This window comes from Erinaceus europaeus, chromosome X (genome assembly GCF_950295315.1).
Source record: "Erinaceus europaeus chromosome X, mEriEur2.1, whole genome shotgun sequence".
In the NCBI taxonomy this organism is placed as follows: Eukaryota; Metazoa; Chordata; class Mammalia; order Eulipotyphla; family Erinaceidae; genus Erinaceus; species Erinaceus europaeus.
In genome coordinates, this window is record NC_080185.1 from 111,098,156 (window position 1) to 111,116,771 (window position 18,616).

An 18,616-nucleotide genomic window follows, 5' to 3' on the forward strand; every position below is an offset into this window, starting at 1 on the left:
AATTAATAAGAGGAGAAAATTGCCAAGAAGGTTCTAGTTAACAGAGAAATGTTGTTTTCAGTTAAAATTTCACCACAATTTTTAAAAATAGAAAGCAAGAATCACAGTGTACCTGATATGTGGGTTGCATGGTGTCTGCTTCTGAAAGGGACTTTGATCAAAAGAGAAAAGTCAAAGGAAAATGATTTTTGGAAAATACAAAAACGAAGACAACTTCATAAAGCATAATAAACTGTTTGATCAATTATATATTCTAAAACTTAATAAAAACTCAGAGAAGCAAATGGAGTCAGAGGTATTTGATCTCTAAAATTTTCTCTTTCTTTCTTTTTATAAGATTTTATTTATTTATTAATGAGAGAGAGACAGACAGACAGACAGACATCACTCTGGTACATGTGCTGTAAATCTTAGCAAAATGAGTATAGACAGTGAGAGAGAGTAACGCTTTGCCCACACTCTCCGTTACTATTTCGGAAGAGCTCATCTATCTCCCTTAGTAAGTTCACTGCACCTCTGGATAGTTATGCTCTTGACCTAGTCATAATGTTTTAGTGACATGGACAGTTTTAGAATTTCTCCCACATTGTAAAATAAAAATGAATATCTACTGCACTGGGTTTGAAAAAGTGATTTGAAAAGCATCTTGTCAAAAAATAAATAAATAAACATAAGAAAGAAAAACTTAATAAAAAGCTACAATCCAACTAGAAGTTCTATAATTCTAGCTCATGACTTATAAATAGTCACAAAATTCTTCAATTGAATCTTTGTGTCAGCCTTTACTTATGGACAATAGACTGATAATGCGTATAATTGGGAACTAAGAAAGAGAAAATCATGTTTTCAAGAAGGAACATGTATCAGCTGACAATCAAAAGTTAGAATCAAGCATGTACTATTGCTTAAAATAATTTCTCAAAAATTAGACTGGTGTTGAATTTCAGATTTGAAGAGTATCATATAATTAATCTCCTACCGAGTATTTATAAAATTACTACTACTATGTGCCTTTGTCATATGGAAGAGTCAATACAAATAGTAAAACAACTATTTTCTCAATCATAAGGAGCTTTCAGTTCATTTCATTGGCGATTACAGAGAAGTAAATAGACAACAATGACATAATGCAATACGTGCTGGGATGAAGACAACTAGACAACTTTAACAGCACAAAGGAGCATTTACCTCAGTTATGAGAGGTCAGAAAACACTTTCTGGGGTCAGAGTAGGGTGTGGGCCTTGCCAAGTATTGCGCCTAGGTTCAAGTCCTGGCACCACATGAGGGTGCCATGGCATCAATAAATGAAGCTCTAGTACGGTACCTTAGGGTCTCTCTCCCTCTCCCTGTTACTCTCCCTCTCTCTGAATGGAAAAACATTAGCACAGAAATGAGGGGTTAAATCTCACTTATGTTTGTCCCTGGCACACTGAAAAGAATAACGTTCCTGGGAGAGTATTTTCTTAAGTTCAGATCTGAAAATGAATAAAAACTAGCCAATTTTGTTTGGTTTAAATTATTTTTTTTTCTTGCACAGAGACAAATAAATCAATAGAGGAAGGAGGAGATAGAGAGGGAGAGAGAAAGAGACACCTGCAGCAATACTTCACCACTCATGAAGCTTCCTCACTGCCAATAGGGACTGCAGATTTGAACTCACATTCTTGCACATGTGCGTCCAACCAGGTGTGCCACCACCTGACCTCCTAGTTGTTTTTTAAATCCAGTTATTTAAAAATAGCCAAGTTAATATGGGACAAAGGTTAAAAACAAAGAGGAAATATATATGTTCTCAGAGGCAGCAGAAAGTACATCCCATTGCTAGAGCACAGAATAGGGGGGCAGAGGGAGAGGGAGATTGGGAGAAAGAAGAAAAAGTTAATCAGATTAAGTCATGTGGACTTCTCTTAAGGGTAATGGGAACCCCTTGAAGAGGAATATCAGCAGTGATACAATTAGCTTTGCACATTTAAAAAATCATCTTGGCTGTTAAATGAGGGGCGGGGAGAAAGAAAGAGACAGGCAAAGTCACTGGATTCAACTAAAAACTTCATACAGTGACAGAAGATGGCAATTGTTTCATTAACTGTGACGGGAGAAAAATTTTTTTTTCTTTTTTTTTATTTAAGAAAGGATTAATTAACAAAACCATAGGGTAGGAGGGGTACAACTCCACACAATTCCCACCACCCAATATCCATATCCCACCCCCTCCCATGATAGCTTTCCCAGTCTCTATCCCTCTGGGAGCATGGACCCAAGTCATTGTGGGTTGCAGAAGGTAGAAGGTCTGGCTTCTGTAATTGCTTCCCCACTGAACATGGGCATTGACTGGTCGGTCCATACTCCCAGTCTGTCTCTCTCTTTCCCTAGTAGGGTGTGTCTCTGGGGAAGCTGAGCTCCAGGACACATTGGTGGGGTCTTCAATCCAGGTTAGCCTGGCCAGCATCCTGATGGCATCTGGAACCTGGTGACAGAAAAGAGAGTTAACATACAAAGCCAAATAAATTGTTGAGCAATTATGGACCCAAAGCTTGGAATAGTGGAGAGGAAGTGTTAGGGAGGTATTCACTGCAAACTGTAGTGTACTTCTGCTTTCAGGTATATATTTTGCAGTGGTTTATAGATACGTGTGAACATATGCTCTCTCTCACAGAAACTGGTGTATATCTAGGTTATGGGACTTTGTTAGAAAGTGAACCACCTGAGATGAAATTAGAGTATACTATGAAAGGAAAGGTCTCACCCTAGTAATGAAGCTGAAGGGTTGTCATTCCACACGTGAAGTCTCTGGACACAGTCTGAGCTGAAGCATGTTGAGGTGGCAATCGTTGCATTGGTTAGGTTGTGATAGGCGGATGCAATATTATTTGATATGGATAGGGAGAGGCATACAGGAAAGTGGGCCTTATCCAAGGGTTCCAGGACTGGGGGAAGTAGGGGCTCTATAGTGGAGATGTGAGGTTCCTGCTGTCTTAGGGTTCAAAAAGACAATCGATAGTTAATATTATCATCACATTATTTGGTAATTGGGTTAACTATGAAAAGTCCTTTTGTTAGGGTTTGCTGTACAATACCCAATATCTTGTATATAGCCGTGCTATTGGATGCTTCTGATCTACTTGGTCTAGGCTTTTGAGAGAGTCCGCATATCAAATACACAGCCTATATATTAAAAAGATTTAGTTTGTGTCTTGAAAAACTTTGAGACATACAACTGATTTTCCCCCTCTCATATTAATTAACTACTGATTTATATGTCTACATTTTTCTAGGAGTGTACATAAACACCATTCCCACCACCAAAGGACTGTGACCCATCCCTCCCGCCCACTCCACCACCCACTGGCCCAGGAAGCTACATGTCTACCCCTCACCCCTGGGTTTTTACTTTGGTGCCCTACTTACAATTTGGTCAGGTCCTGCTTTTAGTTTCCCTTTCAGATCTTCTTAGTCAGCTTCTGTTGATGAGTGGGATCATCCCATACTCATCTTTATCTTTCTGACTTAGCTCACTTAACATAATTCCTTCTAGCTCTGTCCAAGATGGGTCAGAGAAGGTGGATTCATTGTTCTTGACAGCTGCATAGTATTCCATTGTGTATATATACCACAGCTTTCTCAGCCACTCATCTGTTGTTGGGCATCTGGGTTGCTTCCAGGTTTTAGCTATTATGAATTGTGCTGCTATGAACATAGAGTACACATCTCTTTTTGGTTGGGTGTTATGGAGTCCTTGGGATATAACCCCAGGAGAGGAATTACTGGATCATATGGAAGGTCCATGTCTAGCCTTCTGAGAGTTTTCCAGATTGCTCTCCACAGAGGCTGTACCAATTTACATTCCCACCAGCAATGTGAAAGGGTTCCTCTGTCCCCACATCCTCTCCAGCATTTGTTGCTGCTGTCCTTTTTGATATATGCCATTCTTACAGGAGTGAGGTGGTATCTTATTGTTGTCTTAATTTGCATTTCTCTGACAATCAGTGACCTAGAGCAGTTTTTCATATGTTTGTTAGCCTTTTGCATCTCCTCTGAGGTGAATGTTTTGTTCATATCCTCTGCCCATTTTTGGATGGGGTCATTTGCTTTTTTGGTGCTAAGTTTGTTGAGCTCTTTATATATTTTGGTGATTAGTTTCTTGTGTGATGCATGGCATGTGAAGATCTTCTCCCATTCTGTGAGGGGTCTCTTTGTGTTTAATAATTTCTTTGGATGTGCGGAAGTTTTTCAATTTGATGTTGTCCCATTGGTTTGTTTCTGCTTTAGTCTTCCTTGCAGTTGGGTTTGATTCATCAAATATGTCCTTGAGGTGTAGGTGGGAAAGTGTTTTACCAACGTTTTCCTCTAAGTTTTTGATTGTTTCTGGTCTGACATCTAGGTCTTTGATCCATTTGGAGTTGATTTTTGTTTCTGGTGAGATAAAGTGGTTCAATTTCATTCTTCTGCATTTTACAACCCAGTTTTCCCAGCACCATTTATTGAAGAGAGCCTCCTTTTTCCATTTAATCCTTTGTGCCCCCTTATCAAAGATTAGATGTCCATAGGTGTGGGGATTTATTTCTGGGCTTTCAATTCTGTCCCACTGGTCTGTGTGCCTATTTTTGTTCCAGTACCATGCTGTTTTGATGATGATGGCTTTATAATATAGTTTAAGGTCTGGGAGAGTGATGCCTCCATTTCTGTTTCTTTTTCTCAAGATGGTTTTGGCAATTCTAAGTGTTTTCTGGTTCCAAATAAATGATTGCAGTGTTTGTTCTTTTCTCTTAAAGAAGCTTGGTGGAACTTTGATGGGTATCGTGTTAAATATGTATATGGCTCTGGGGAGAATATTCATTTTGATGATATTTATTCTTCCAATCCATGTTCATGGGATATCTTTCCATTTCTTGGTATCAGTTTCTATTTCCTTGAGTAGCGACTCATAGTTTTCAGCATACAAGTCTTTCACTTCTTTGGTCAACTTTATTCCTAGGTATTTTATTGATTTTGCTGAAACAGCAAATGGGAGTGATTTCTGAATGTCTTCTTCTTCATATTTAGTGTTTGCATAAAGAAATGCCACTGATTTTTGTACATTGATTTTTTAGCCTGATACCTTTCTATATTGCCTAATAACTTCCAGTAATTTTCTGCTGGATTATTTAGGTTTTTCTATGTATACGATCATATCATCTGCAAATAGTGAGAGCTTGACTTCTTCCCTTCCAATCTGTATTCCTTTGATTTCTTTCTCTTGCCTGATTGCTATGGCAATACTTCCAATACTATGTTGAAGAGTAACTGTGACAGTGGACAGCCCTGTCTAGTCCCCGATCTGAGGGGAATGCTTTCAGCTTCTGTCCATTGAGTATGATGTTGGCTGTAGGTTTGCTATATATAGACTCCACTATCTTGAGGAATTTCCCATCTATTCCCATTTTTTGTAGAGTTTTGAGCATGAATGCATGTTGGATTTTGTCAAAGACTTTCTCTGTATCTATTGAGATAATCATGTGGTTTTTGGCTTTGCTTTGATTGATGTGGTGAATGACATTGATTGACTTACCGATGTTGAACCAGGCTTGCATTCCTGGGATGAATCCCACTTGGTCGTGATGAACAATCTTTTTGATATGTTGCTGTATCCGGTTGTCCACGATCTTGTTTAATATTTTGGCATCTATGTTCATCAGAGATATTGGTCTTTAGTTTTCCTTTTTTGTTCTGTCCCTATCAGCTTTTGGTATCAGGGTGATGTTGGCTTCATAGAAGGTGGAAGGGAGTATTCCTGTTTCTTCAATCTTATGGAAAAGCTTAAGAAGTATGGGTACTAACTGTTTCCTGAAAGTATTTTTCAGAATTCGTTTGTGAAGCCATCTGGTCCAGGACTTTTGTTGTTGGGGAGAAAAAAAACATTTTATCACTGATTTGCTGTTAGGCTTTTTCATTTAAGGAGAATCTCAAAAAAGTCAACAACCTCAACTTCGGGTCATTCTCCCAAACTCTTTGGGTCATTACATATTTCTAGTGGACCATAACACAAGCGACATTAATTATAGTCATTATAGAGAAATCTGTAAATTATCTTCAACTTAGGATCTCTCCCACAGAAAATTAAAGAAAAGTATCTACTTACAGCTACATTCCTCTGTTCCTTGTTATGTTTTCTCTTAATAAGAGAGAACAAATTACAGGGTTACAGCCTGTTACCATTCTGATGAGTTATTTAGAGGACAATATCATACCTACTTTCACCTACCTAAGTCTACCTTTCTTCTAGGTGACTGCTCATGATACCCATGAGCAAAATGTGGTAACAATTATTATTGTAGAGTTTCTCCAAACTGAAAAAATACTATAGGCCAATACATTCAGTTTGAATTTTCAGAATAACAACACATATTAGAGTTAATGGAGAAGCCCAGTACTCAGGGGATTTCCATGTTATTTTTGAAGAATTTACAAAAAAATCAAGAGTCACAAGTTTATTTTCCTATCACTTTTTTACCTAATTTAATATATATCTGCTATTTTCAGCTGAGGTGCTCAAAAGCTTAATGTAGCCATAAGTAACTGCTCTTAGTACCAAGCAACCTGAACTCTCTACTCTTGATTCTTATTTTAGAGGAACCCTATAGGATATTCCTCTGCCCATGACCCTCTGTGTGTGCAGAATGAGGATGTGAAGGTTCAAAAAGACATGTCCACTTAGAATCCATTCCACTTCACCTGGGATAATAACAATACAAACTTCCCATAGTGTATAACATGTCACTTCCTTGAAATTGCCTTCCTGAGGTTGTCAGTGCTACAGTGTGCAAGCCCATGCACGTCAGGGCAGTTGTTCCATAAGGTATGGAGCGAAACAGATGGGATGTCCAAATACCTGTGCCATGTATACTCTTCGTAACAGACACAACTACGCATAGTAAAGACTGATGATTAAATGCCTAAGTCTTTCTCTTTCTCTGTGTAGAGCATAACCTTACTGAGACCCTGGATGAGAACCACATCAGCCACTGAAAGAAAATCATAATGAACTCCAAAATAAAGTCTATCATCTTTTCATAGCTTCCTTCTATCTTCCTTTCTTAGTAAAAAAAATACAGGTAGGCTCATTGAAAAAAATTGTGCTTAACACAGGAATGGCTTATAAAGAATATATATAAACCAAACTTGACTTCCAGAGAAACACCTCCACTAGGGGTAGATGAGTAGAAGAAAATATAATTAATATGAAATTACATCACAGATATCAAAGTAAAAAGGAGTAAAACATAGATTGAGGGTATAGAGGGCTGCTGGATTCCAATTAACTTCACCACTTAACTTTGATTGCTGTGTTACCCTGGATGAACTCACTATTTATTAGTAAGTGGGGATGAGCATCTCAAAGATTAATGATGGTGCTGATTGTAACTAAACAATAAGACCCAGATGTTACTATAATTAGGGCTTCTTCTCTTTGACCCCTTTTCCTGCAATTATTAAACAGAAAACACAAATATGGCATTTAGGAATCCTGACGTAAGTCCAAGCTACTGAGAGCACTACAGAGTTCATAAGTTACATAATATCATACAGAGATACTCAGGGGATAAAAGAACTACACTGCATACTTGAAAGTGAGAATGTAGAAAATGTTGGAAAGTTCAATATATATAAAACTGTTTTGTGTTTAAGCCAAATATTGATAAAAAAGTCTTATTCTCATGATAAAGTTCACGTATCACAAAATCAGTTATATATTACCCTGTGTAAAATATCACCCATTTTAAAAACTATTCTTACTTATCAGCCATCTCCTGTCACAATACAGCAATCTCATCACTTCTTTGGGATGCATTGGATCGACCTTCTCGTGGTGCATCCCGTGAGTACCCATTTATTGGGGAAACTGACGATCCTTCCTAGCCGACTGAATCCACATGGATCCCAGTCACTTTCAAAGCCAGCAACAAGCAGACATCAGGCTCAACCTGACGCTGTTGACTGGCTATGGAAGAAGGGCAAACACTAGAAGAAGAATCACTTGTTTCTCTTAATGAATTTCTGCCTACATAGACTTTTGGTTGGAGAATCGTAACAGAAATTCAGTCTATCTAGAATTGCAACTACATTTTGTTGATCTGATAAAAGTCATTACAAAACTAACAAGTCAAAGACTAATTACAAAGTAAGTTTCCCAGTAAGCAATAAGAATAAAAGAGATTGAAAATATCTTTTTCCAGTTGGTTGTCTGCCTTTTCATTTTGAGGGCAATTTCTTTTGATGTGCAGAGGCTTTTCAGTCTGATATAGTCACTCCTGCTTATTCTTTCATTAGTTTTCTAGGCCCATGGGGTTAAGTCTCCAAGTACATCTTTAATGTTAAGGTTCTGAAGCATTATCTCTATGTTTTCGTCTATGTACTTTATAGATTCAGGTCTTTAAGCCATTTTGAGCTAATTTTGGTGTACAGTGTTAACTGATGGTCTAGTTTGATTATTCTACATATGGCTGTCCAGTTTTCCCAATACCATTTGTTAAATAGGATTTCTTTAGCTCATTGAAGGATTCTGGATCCTTTGTAATACAGAAAATATTTGTATACCTCACATCTAACAGATGATTGATATAAAAATCATGCAATACAAAGAAAGTAAATGGCTAAATAACAAAACAACACAAGCAATCCAATGATAAAATGAGCAAAAGAAGACATTCAGATGGCCCACAGAAATATGAAAATCACTTACCATTAGAGAAATGCAAATTAAGGTCAAAACTAGAATAACCTCACACATATAAGAATAGTCTATCTACATCAATAAAACAAAAAAAATGTTAATGTTGATGAGGATGTGGGGAAAAAAAACAGAACTTTGTTACAAACTGGGAATACAAACTGGCAACCTCCTATGGAAAACACTTTAGAGAAAACTTAATAAACAAACTACTGAAATACTATATGATCCAATAATACTACTCCTAGAAATACAACCAAAGGACATGAAACACAAATTCAAAAGGATGCATACACCCCTATATTTCTAGCTGCATTATTTACAATATCCAAAGTATGGAAACAACCTAAATGTCCAATGACAAATGACTGGATAAACAGGTTGTGGGGTATATGTCAAAAAGGATGAGACTGTATATCATTTGGGACAAAATGGATGGAATTGGAGGTTATTATGCTGAATAAAATAAGTAAAGAGGTAAAGGATAGCTGCAAGATGGTTTCACTCATATGTGGAATATAAATGACTAAAACAAATAAACTTGGAAAAATACATAAAGTAAGTAAGCAGAGACAGACAGGGACACTACATAATGGTCTAATGATCAATCCAAGAGGAAGACATAACACTTATATATATGTAGCCCCAAACTCAAGTGGATCCACATACATAAAACAAATATTTAAAAAAATAAAATAAAATACTTACTGAACTTAAGGAAGACACAGCAAAACAATAACAGTATGAAACCTTAAAACACCAATCACAACAAGAAACAGATCATCTGGACAAAAAATCAATTAGAAACAGTGGTCAAAATGAGACCACAGACGGAATGGACCTAACAGATATATACAGAACTTTCCATACTAAAAGAAAGGAATACATATTCTTCTTAAGTATACATGGAACATCCACAAGGATTGACTCTATACAGGGCCACAAAGACAAATATGTCTAAGAAAGTATGTAAATATTAAAATTATAAAATGCATCTTTACATACCATGATGGCATGAAGCTAGAAAAGAACCACAAAAAGAAAAGAAATTGACCCAAAATCAAGAAACTAAACAACATGTTTCTTAATAATACATGGGTCATTGGAGAGATCAAATAATAAATTAAGAAATACCTTGATATCAATGAAAAGGAAGAAACCAGCTATCAAACTCTATGAGATACAACAAAAGCAGTCCAGAGAGGAAACTTTATAGCAACAGAGGCTCACATTACTGAAACCAAAAGCATATTTGCACATTATACTTCAGACAAGTGATTGCTACTATCTTCCCTAATCCAGATTTCTAGTTCTTTTTCCAAATTATAGTATGGCACCATCTCCTCAGATAGTAACTTGGGTCCACCTGTAGATTAGCTATCAAGCTCCAGCAAAATCTATTAAAGTCATGGGCCTCTTGGACCTAAAATAGGCCTACTAGCTTTTTCCAAAACAGAGACCCCAATCTTCATCTGCAATATTCTTGCCTTTAGGTTCATGATTAGTCAACAATTTGTTCTACTTTATATCTTAACTCTTTTCAGCCACCAGGTTCCAGATGATAACATGATGCCAATGTGACTTTCCTGGGCAGACAACCCCACCATGTGTCCTGAAGCCCCACCTCCCCAGATCCCTACCCCACTAGGAAAAGAGAGAGACAGGATTGGACTATGGATTGACCTGTCAAAGCCCATGTTCAGTGTGGAAGCAATTATAGAAGCCAGACTTTCCACCTTTGCACCCCATAATGACCCTGGATCCATGCTCCTGGAGGGTTAAAGACTAGGAAAGCTATCAGGGGAGGGAATGGGATATGGAGTTCCAGTGGCAGGAATTTTGTGGAATTGTACTCCTCTTATCCTATGGTCTTCTCATTGTTTCCATTTTATAAATAAAAACTTAAAAAATAAAAATAGATACTATATAATTTAAAAAAAGAAATAAAGGACTACAAAATCTAGATAAGGGTAAGAGACTGGTTCACCCAATGATGGCCTTTTTAGTCAATACCAGACCACTACATCATCTGGAGCCCTAGTTAGGGAGTCCTTGGATTCCAACAGATATGATGGGCCTAGACTTCTAATAGATCCCTCACTCCATCATCACTGGTCAATTCCATCAGGAATATCATCATAAGCCCTCCTGTGGGCCACTCTAGGAACTTTTCCTCCCTATAAAGCAGCAATGATAGGAACTTCCCCACTCTCTGAAGAGAGGCTGGGTCATCCTGTCCTGTCACTCACTGAACACTTGTGTCCTGATATGAGCACAGCCTAATGTTTCCAGCTGTGACCATGAATTTCGAGCTTAGACTGACAAGGACTCAGAAGTTACACAGGAGCCTGTGCTAAATGTGAATATATATTGGGTCTGGGTCAAGTTGATGGGATAAACAGCTAATTTTATTCATAGTTTTTTTTTTTCAAGTTTGGGAGCTACTATCTGCAATAATTCAACTTTTTAGCCCTATTCTCAACTCTAACACCAAGCAAAAACTACAAAAGTCATGGGCCTCTAGAAATATACCTAAAATAGACTTCCTCACTTCTTTCCACCCTAAGATATCAATTCTCATCTACTCTATTCCTGCTTTTTGGTTTCTGTCCATTAATCACTGTAGTTGGTACATGTGTTGCATGAAATTAAGTTGGGACCTCATGCTTGAAGGTCCAACACTTTATCCACTGTGCCACCTCCAAGATTATAATATATCCTGTTTCTTTAGGTTAACAAAACTTAGATTTTTTTTGAAGGTTATGCTATTGCTGTCAAATGTTAGTTGGGGCTACAGTTCATCTGAAACTCCAATCTACTGGACTAGCTTTAAAAATGACTCATCTTCATGGTTGGCAAGTGTCCTGTGTACAGCTGGACTTGTCATCTGGATCACCTATACTTGGCTCCTGAACATGGCATGGACCTTCTCATGAGCCAGAGGTTGGGTTTTAAGACGGAATGTCTCAAGAGTAAATAATCCAATAAGCAAGAAATGTTGAAGCTTGTCTTTTCCAGAAACTAGAATATCACTATATACTTGGGATTTTTTTTCAGCCTAACAGTCACAGAACACATACATATGCAATAGGGATGAACACAGACATCTATTTCTCAGTGGGAAAACTTTTCAAGGAATATGTTCCCATATTCTATCTGCCATACAGGGCAATAATTTGAACTGAAGTCACTGAATAGAAAGCAAACAAAAATTATTAAATAGGAGATGGGTAGGATACAGTTACACTTGAGAATGATTAGTGATGATAGAGTAAAGATGGACTGGATGTCAGAGGTGATAAGAGCAGAAACTGAAAATTCAACAAAAAGGACATGAATTTGGGACACAGAACTTTGATGGTGGGCGTGGTGTGGGACTATTCCTCCATAATCTTATAATCTTGTAAACCATTATTAAATTACTAATAAAACATTTTAAAACAGGAAATGAGTTTATATGAAAGATGATGAGGTTTTAAATCCTGATATTGTCAGGTCTATATACAGAACATAATTTGGTACATTTTAAGTGACGCAAATGATAGAATTTGGTGATTAACTAGAAATGAGGAAAACAGAGGTAAAATGAAGAGAGAAAAATCACTCTGGAATTTAGGTTAATACCTAGCTGAGTGGCAATTTTATATTAAAAATATAAAAATATTATAAGAGTGGTGAGGGGAGAAAGCAGGATGAATTATGAATATGATTTTAGTTTTAAAACTAAATTTCTTCTAATGGGCAAAAAGTAAGTTTAAATGTAAGGCTTTAAATGTTCAGCATTGCAGCTTTTCAGCACTCACTGTTATCTTACTTACTGATGTCAAATAAATAAAAAGGATTATAAGAGACTAATATGAACAATTTTTACATTAATAAACTGCATAGCCTAGAAGAAATGGATAGATTCTAGAGCACACAGTCTACCAAAACTGTATCATGAATAAGTAGGAAGTATTAATAAAGTAATAATTAGTCAGGAGGTTGAATCAGTAATCAAACATTTTCTAACAAAGAAAAGACCAGAATCAGATGGCTTCACTGGAGAATTCACCATATATTTAAAGGATAATTAGAGCTGGCTAGAGGGAAGCTCAGTAGGTACAACAAATGCCTTACCATGTGTAAGGCCCTGGATTCAATCTCCAGCACCCAATCTGGAGCACCAGGGATAGCATTGGAGGAGCTCCATGGACAGTAGAGTGGTGTCTCAGTCTCCTCTACATATCTTTCCCTCCCATCCCGTTTTCTGAGTACACAGAACTAGAAAATGGGAATGGTTGGGGCTGGATTGTAGCACATCTGGTAGAGTGTAAACATTACAATCCAGAAGGATAGTCAACAATTTGTTCTGCTTTATATCTTAACTTTTTCAGCCACCAGGTTCCAGATGCTACCATGATGCCAACCTGACTTCCTTGGGCAGACGACCTCACCAGTATGTCCTGGAATCCCACCTCTTCAGAGCCCTACCCCACTAGGGAAAGACAGAAAAAGGCTGGGGGTATGCAATTGACTTTCCAACATCCATTTTCAGCACAGAAGCAATGGATGGGATTTACAGTTAATGATATTTATATACTTTTCCCATATTTGGGAGAGATTCTCTTCCCGGATACAGCTTTCTAGTCCGAATTCCTACTCTGACTCAATCTCCCCATACAATACCTTCAGTCTACCTGCATGTTTGCTGTCGGGCTCAGACAAAAAATTAGTAAAGTCATGGGCCCCTTGGATTATATTCGGGAGTGGCTGGTACCAGTTCTACAGTCTGCCAGTTGAAACACCACCTCTGGTCTGAGTTTTATCAACAAAGACTGCTGAAGGGAGGAGAACTTAAGCCACACCAATTTACAACTGTGGGTCTCCACTGCTGTTACCCCTCAGGGGCTGGAATAGCAGCAAAGAAGCCCTATACTGACATTGGGGGTGGGGCAGAGTGCTGGCTAGGTGACTCACAAGAAAATCTACACTCCTGATAGTCAGAAGGTGTGGCTATATAGTAGGAGCCTTTTCACATCGTTCTCATGATAAAGTAGGAAAAAGGGTGAATAATTCCCTCAGAAATCAGGATCTATTCAGAAACATAGGGACATAGAGCACAGCTCAGCTAAACTCCAGCTGGGGGTGAGGCCAGGATTAGGCCCAAGACTTTGGACCCTTGGGGCATAGGAGTCACTTTGCATAACCAAGTAGAAATTAGACCTGGAGCAAGCTCTGAGGTTCCCAGAAGATGGCGGACTGAGAAGCTGCTAGTGGCTTGAGCTCTGACCACATCTTCTGGAAACGGTAGGATTTTCTGCCTTTAGTAGGCCAGTCAATAAGGGGTCCTAGCGGTTACACCAAGAAGGTGACTATAACTTAATTTGGGTTAAGAAATAGAGTAGAAAAAAAGGGATAAATTCTTTCCTTTTAATTATTTATTTTTTATTTTTTACTTAAGAAAGGATTAATTAACAAAACCATAGGGTAGGAGGGGTACAATTCCACACAATTCCCACCACCCAATCTCCATATCCCACCCCCTCCCCTGATAGCTTTCCCATTCTCTATCCCTCTGGGAGCATGGACCCAGGGTCATTGTGGGTTGCAGTAGGTGGAAGGTCTGGCTTCTGTAATTGCTTCCCCACTGAACATGGGCGTTGACTGGTCGGTCCATACTCCCAGTCTGCCTCTCTCTTTCCCTAGTAGGGTGGGTCTCTGGGTAAGCGGAGCTACAGGACACATTGGTGGGGTCTTCAGTCCAGGGAAGCCTGGCCAGCATCCTGATGACATCTGGAACCTGGTGACTGAAAAGAGAGTTAACATACAAAGCCAAACAAATTGTTGAGCAATCATGGACCCAAAGCTTGGAATAGTGGAGAGGAAGTGTTAGGGAGGTACTCACTGCAAACTCTAGTGTACTTCTGCTTTCAGGTATATATTTTGCAGTAGTTTACGGATATATGTGAACATATGCCCTCTCTCACAGAAACTGGTGTATATCTAGGTTTTGGGACTTTGTTAGAAAGTGAACCACCTGAGATGGAATTAGAGTATACTATGAAAGGAAAGGTCTCACCCGAGTAATGAAGCTGAAGGGTTGTCATTCCACACGTGAAGTCTCTGGACACAGTCTGAAGTGAAGCATGTTGAGGTGGCAATCGTTGTGTTAGTTAGGTTGTAATCAACGGATGCAATATTATTTGATATGGATTGGGAGAGGCATATGGGAAAGTGGGCCCTATTCAAGGGTTCCAGGACTGGGGGAAGTAGAGGCTCTATAATGGAGATGTGAGGTTCCTGCTGTCTTAGGGTTCAAAAAGACAATGGATAGTTAATGTTATCATCACATTATTTGGTAATTGGGTTAACTTTGAAAAGTCCTTTTGTTAGGGTTTTCTATTAAGCACACCCCCTCCTCCATCCCCCCCCATAACCAGTCCCTGGGGACAATCTCCTAGCAGCCTCCCCTGCTGAGCTTCTGTCTTTACCAAATTCCTGTCCCACCAGGAAGTATCATTCATTCTAAGTTTATACCCTTCTGAAACCTCTGACCTTTTTTCTTTCTATGTAGCCAACCCCCCCACCTCACCCTGCATATCTAATTAAATAATTAAAAATAAATAAATAATAAAAACCTCTTTCCTTTCACCGCTCTTTTATGACTGTTCTTTTTCTTATCTTTTTCATTTTTGTCTCTCTCTTTCTTTTTTTTCTTTTTCTCATTCTTGTCACCCTTTCTTCCTTAATCCTACAGCTTCCAAAGCCACAGGCTCCAGCCCCCACACCACCAAACAGAGTGCTTTTTTGAATTCAATGATACACATTTGGGAATTATTTTGGGGAATAATTCTGACTCAGTGTGGACTCTCACTGCAACTGTCTCTGCTCAACTTCCCTTCCTCCTTTAGCCACCCCTAGAATATACAGTGAATAGTAGATAGGTATAACTATCTATTTCAGCTATCCTTGTCTAGTCCTGAGGTGTTTTTTTTTTCTCATTCTTAACAATCAACTGCCTCTGATCACAAGGTTTGAGGTAATCTGGGACAGGTTTTTTTTTACCCTGCTCTATTTTATTATTAATATTATAAAAATGCATATATCTTCCCCCCCTTTAGCTTGATCAGAATTAACTCTTAGGGTATCTTTCATTGCTAGGGTAGTGGGCATCTTATCTATTGTTGGAGGATCTTGTCTCCTTACTCCTACCTCCTTTACAGACTCTCCCCTCCCTTCTCCTCCTAGCTAATTAAAAAAATCAAATTAAATTAAAAATAAAGTACTCAAAAAAAACCTTTCCTTTCACTGCTCTTTAATTACAGCTCTTTTTCTTATCCTTTCCCTTTTCTCTCACTTGTCTCTTTTTTCTTTTTTTTTTTATCTTGTCATACACTTCTTCTTTGCCTTTCTGAATTTGTGAATTATTTTGGGGAAGAAATCTGACTCAGAGTGGACTCTCTATGTGTGTATCTCTGCTCTAGTTCCCTTTCCCCTCTTGTTACCCCTAGAATATACAGTGGATAGTAGATTTGCATAACTGTCTATTCTTGCTATCCCTTCTTTCTTTTCTCTTTCTTCTTCACTGGGATTTGGTTACTATTTTTTCATGGACTGGAGAAATTGTTTGGCTAACTGGTAGTGATTAAACTGCTTCAATACTTGCTTCAGTTGCTACTGTAATTCCTGAGGTTGGTGAGTGCAATTGTCATAAAGGTATTTAGTGCAGTGTTGCTTGTGCTCAAGACACAACACCTGAGGAACAACAGAGCATAAAAAAAGAGACCTGGAGCAAGCTCTATATTTAATGTCAAAACATCACCAAGAAAAATAAAGATTGATCACAGCTAGGAGAGATAGTGAGCTCTCCAGAAGAGAAAAATAGGAATAGTTAAAGACCATTAACATGAACACAATAAAGATCTACATTTAATAAACAAAAGTTAGTTTCATTCACAAAATGAAGCTACCACTAAATATTAGTTTATCTCCTGTATACTTTTCTACCATTGTGAATACATTCTCACTTTATATGCTCTTTCAAAAATCTTTATTGCATACATAAAGGGTGGAGAACATTATGTTAGGTTCTGGAAAGGAACAACAAAGAACCTGGTTCTGTGCTCAAAAGTTTCTAACTTACTAGGGAAGATATCAAAGTAATAATAATCATGAAACTGAATGAGGACTGAATAAGGAAGAATGAGGTGGATATACAGTTCAAAAGTAACCACACTCAAGGTTACATGCTAAGGCTGAGGGTGTAGCTCAGTGGCAATTTGTATGCTACTCATGCATGGGGCCCTTGGTTCCATCCCTGTCACTCCCCCCACCCCCAGAAAGGTCACAAATTAAAATTTAAAAGTTACCTACATACTGCATGTAGTATATTTTAAAACTCTCCTTTCATTGCTTTATTGCAGTTGTAGAGAGTGCTCCTGAGCCTAGATGGATGGAAATGATAGCTCTTAAATCTTATTTACCTATTGTCCAACCTTGAACATTAAACATTTCTAAAGGGATACCATGGTAACATCAATATACTTGCCTTGACTTATGATTACCCCCACTCAGTGTACAACATGCCCTTTGGGTTGTTTTTCAGTGCTGCTCTCTTTGGAAAAAAAAACACCCAGCTGTCCATTGTGTTACTTATACCTTATACAAGGAGAAAAATAAATTTATCAACAAAGCCTGCTTCACAGATTCTTTCTAATCTATCAATATCAAAAATCAGGGCCTGAAACAATCAAGGATTGCCCCTTTTTATCTTTTGCAAGGTAATGACAAAACTACAACACAATCAGAGAAGCATTTTTCTTTAGAACTGGCTTTTAATCACATCTTTTTAATGAAAGTAGCAAAAGTGACTTACACTGGCCTCAGAATCCTCTTGAAGAATCCACACTTTCACTGACTGATCTACAAGGACACCCAAGGGTAAGGAAGAAATGCATTAAGGCAAAATCCACATTGCTTAGAAAATATGCAAGGAAAATATATGTAAAAATTTCTGTTTTTAGACAAATTTCCTGCTCAAAAAATCTTCATAAATCAGTTCAGAAAAACCTCTGCTTCTGAAGGGAACAACCTCTGGGGAAGCTTTCATAGATGATAAAGTTATCAGTCATAGTGACTGAAAGGGGACATTATACTTTAAAATATAATGCTGTTAGGACAGATGTGGTTAGAAGAAAAAGAAAGGCTACACTGCATATATCTAAAAAAAAACACTCAAATATAAATAAAAATACCTACTTTGCCATATCTACTTAGAAAAATGTATACTTATCAATTTTTAGTTAAGCAGGAAAAGAAGGTTTCAATTGAACATATCCACACTAAACACCCACACCTAAGGACATTTAATCTTTGATAAGGGGGCCCAAAGTATTAAATGGAAGAAGGAGGCTCTCTTCAATAAATGGTGCTGAGAAAACTGGGTTGAAACATGCAGAAGAATGAAACTGAACCACCTTATCTCACCAGAAACAAAAATCAACTCCAAATGGATCAAGGGCCTAGATGTTAGACCAGAAATGATAAAATACTTAGAGTAAAACATTGGTGGAACACTTTCCCACCTAAACCTCGAGGACACCATTGATGATACAAACCCAATTGCAAGGAAGACTAAAGCAGAAACAAATCAATGGGACTACATCAAATTGAAAAGCTTCTGCACAGCCAAAGAAGCTATCACACAAACAAGGAGACCTCTCACAGAATAGGAGATCTTCACATGCCATATATCAGACAAGACACTAACCACCAAAATATACAAAGAGCTCAGCAAACTTAGCAACAAAAAAGCAAATGATCCTATCCAAAACTGGGCAGAGGTTATGAACAGAACATTTCCTACAGAACAGATCCAAAAGGCTAACAAACACATGAAAAATTGCTACAGGTCACTGATTGTAAGA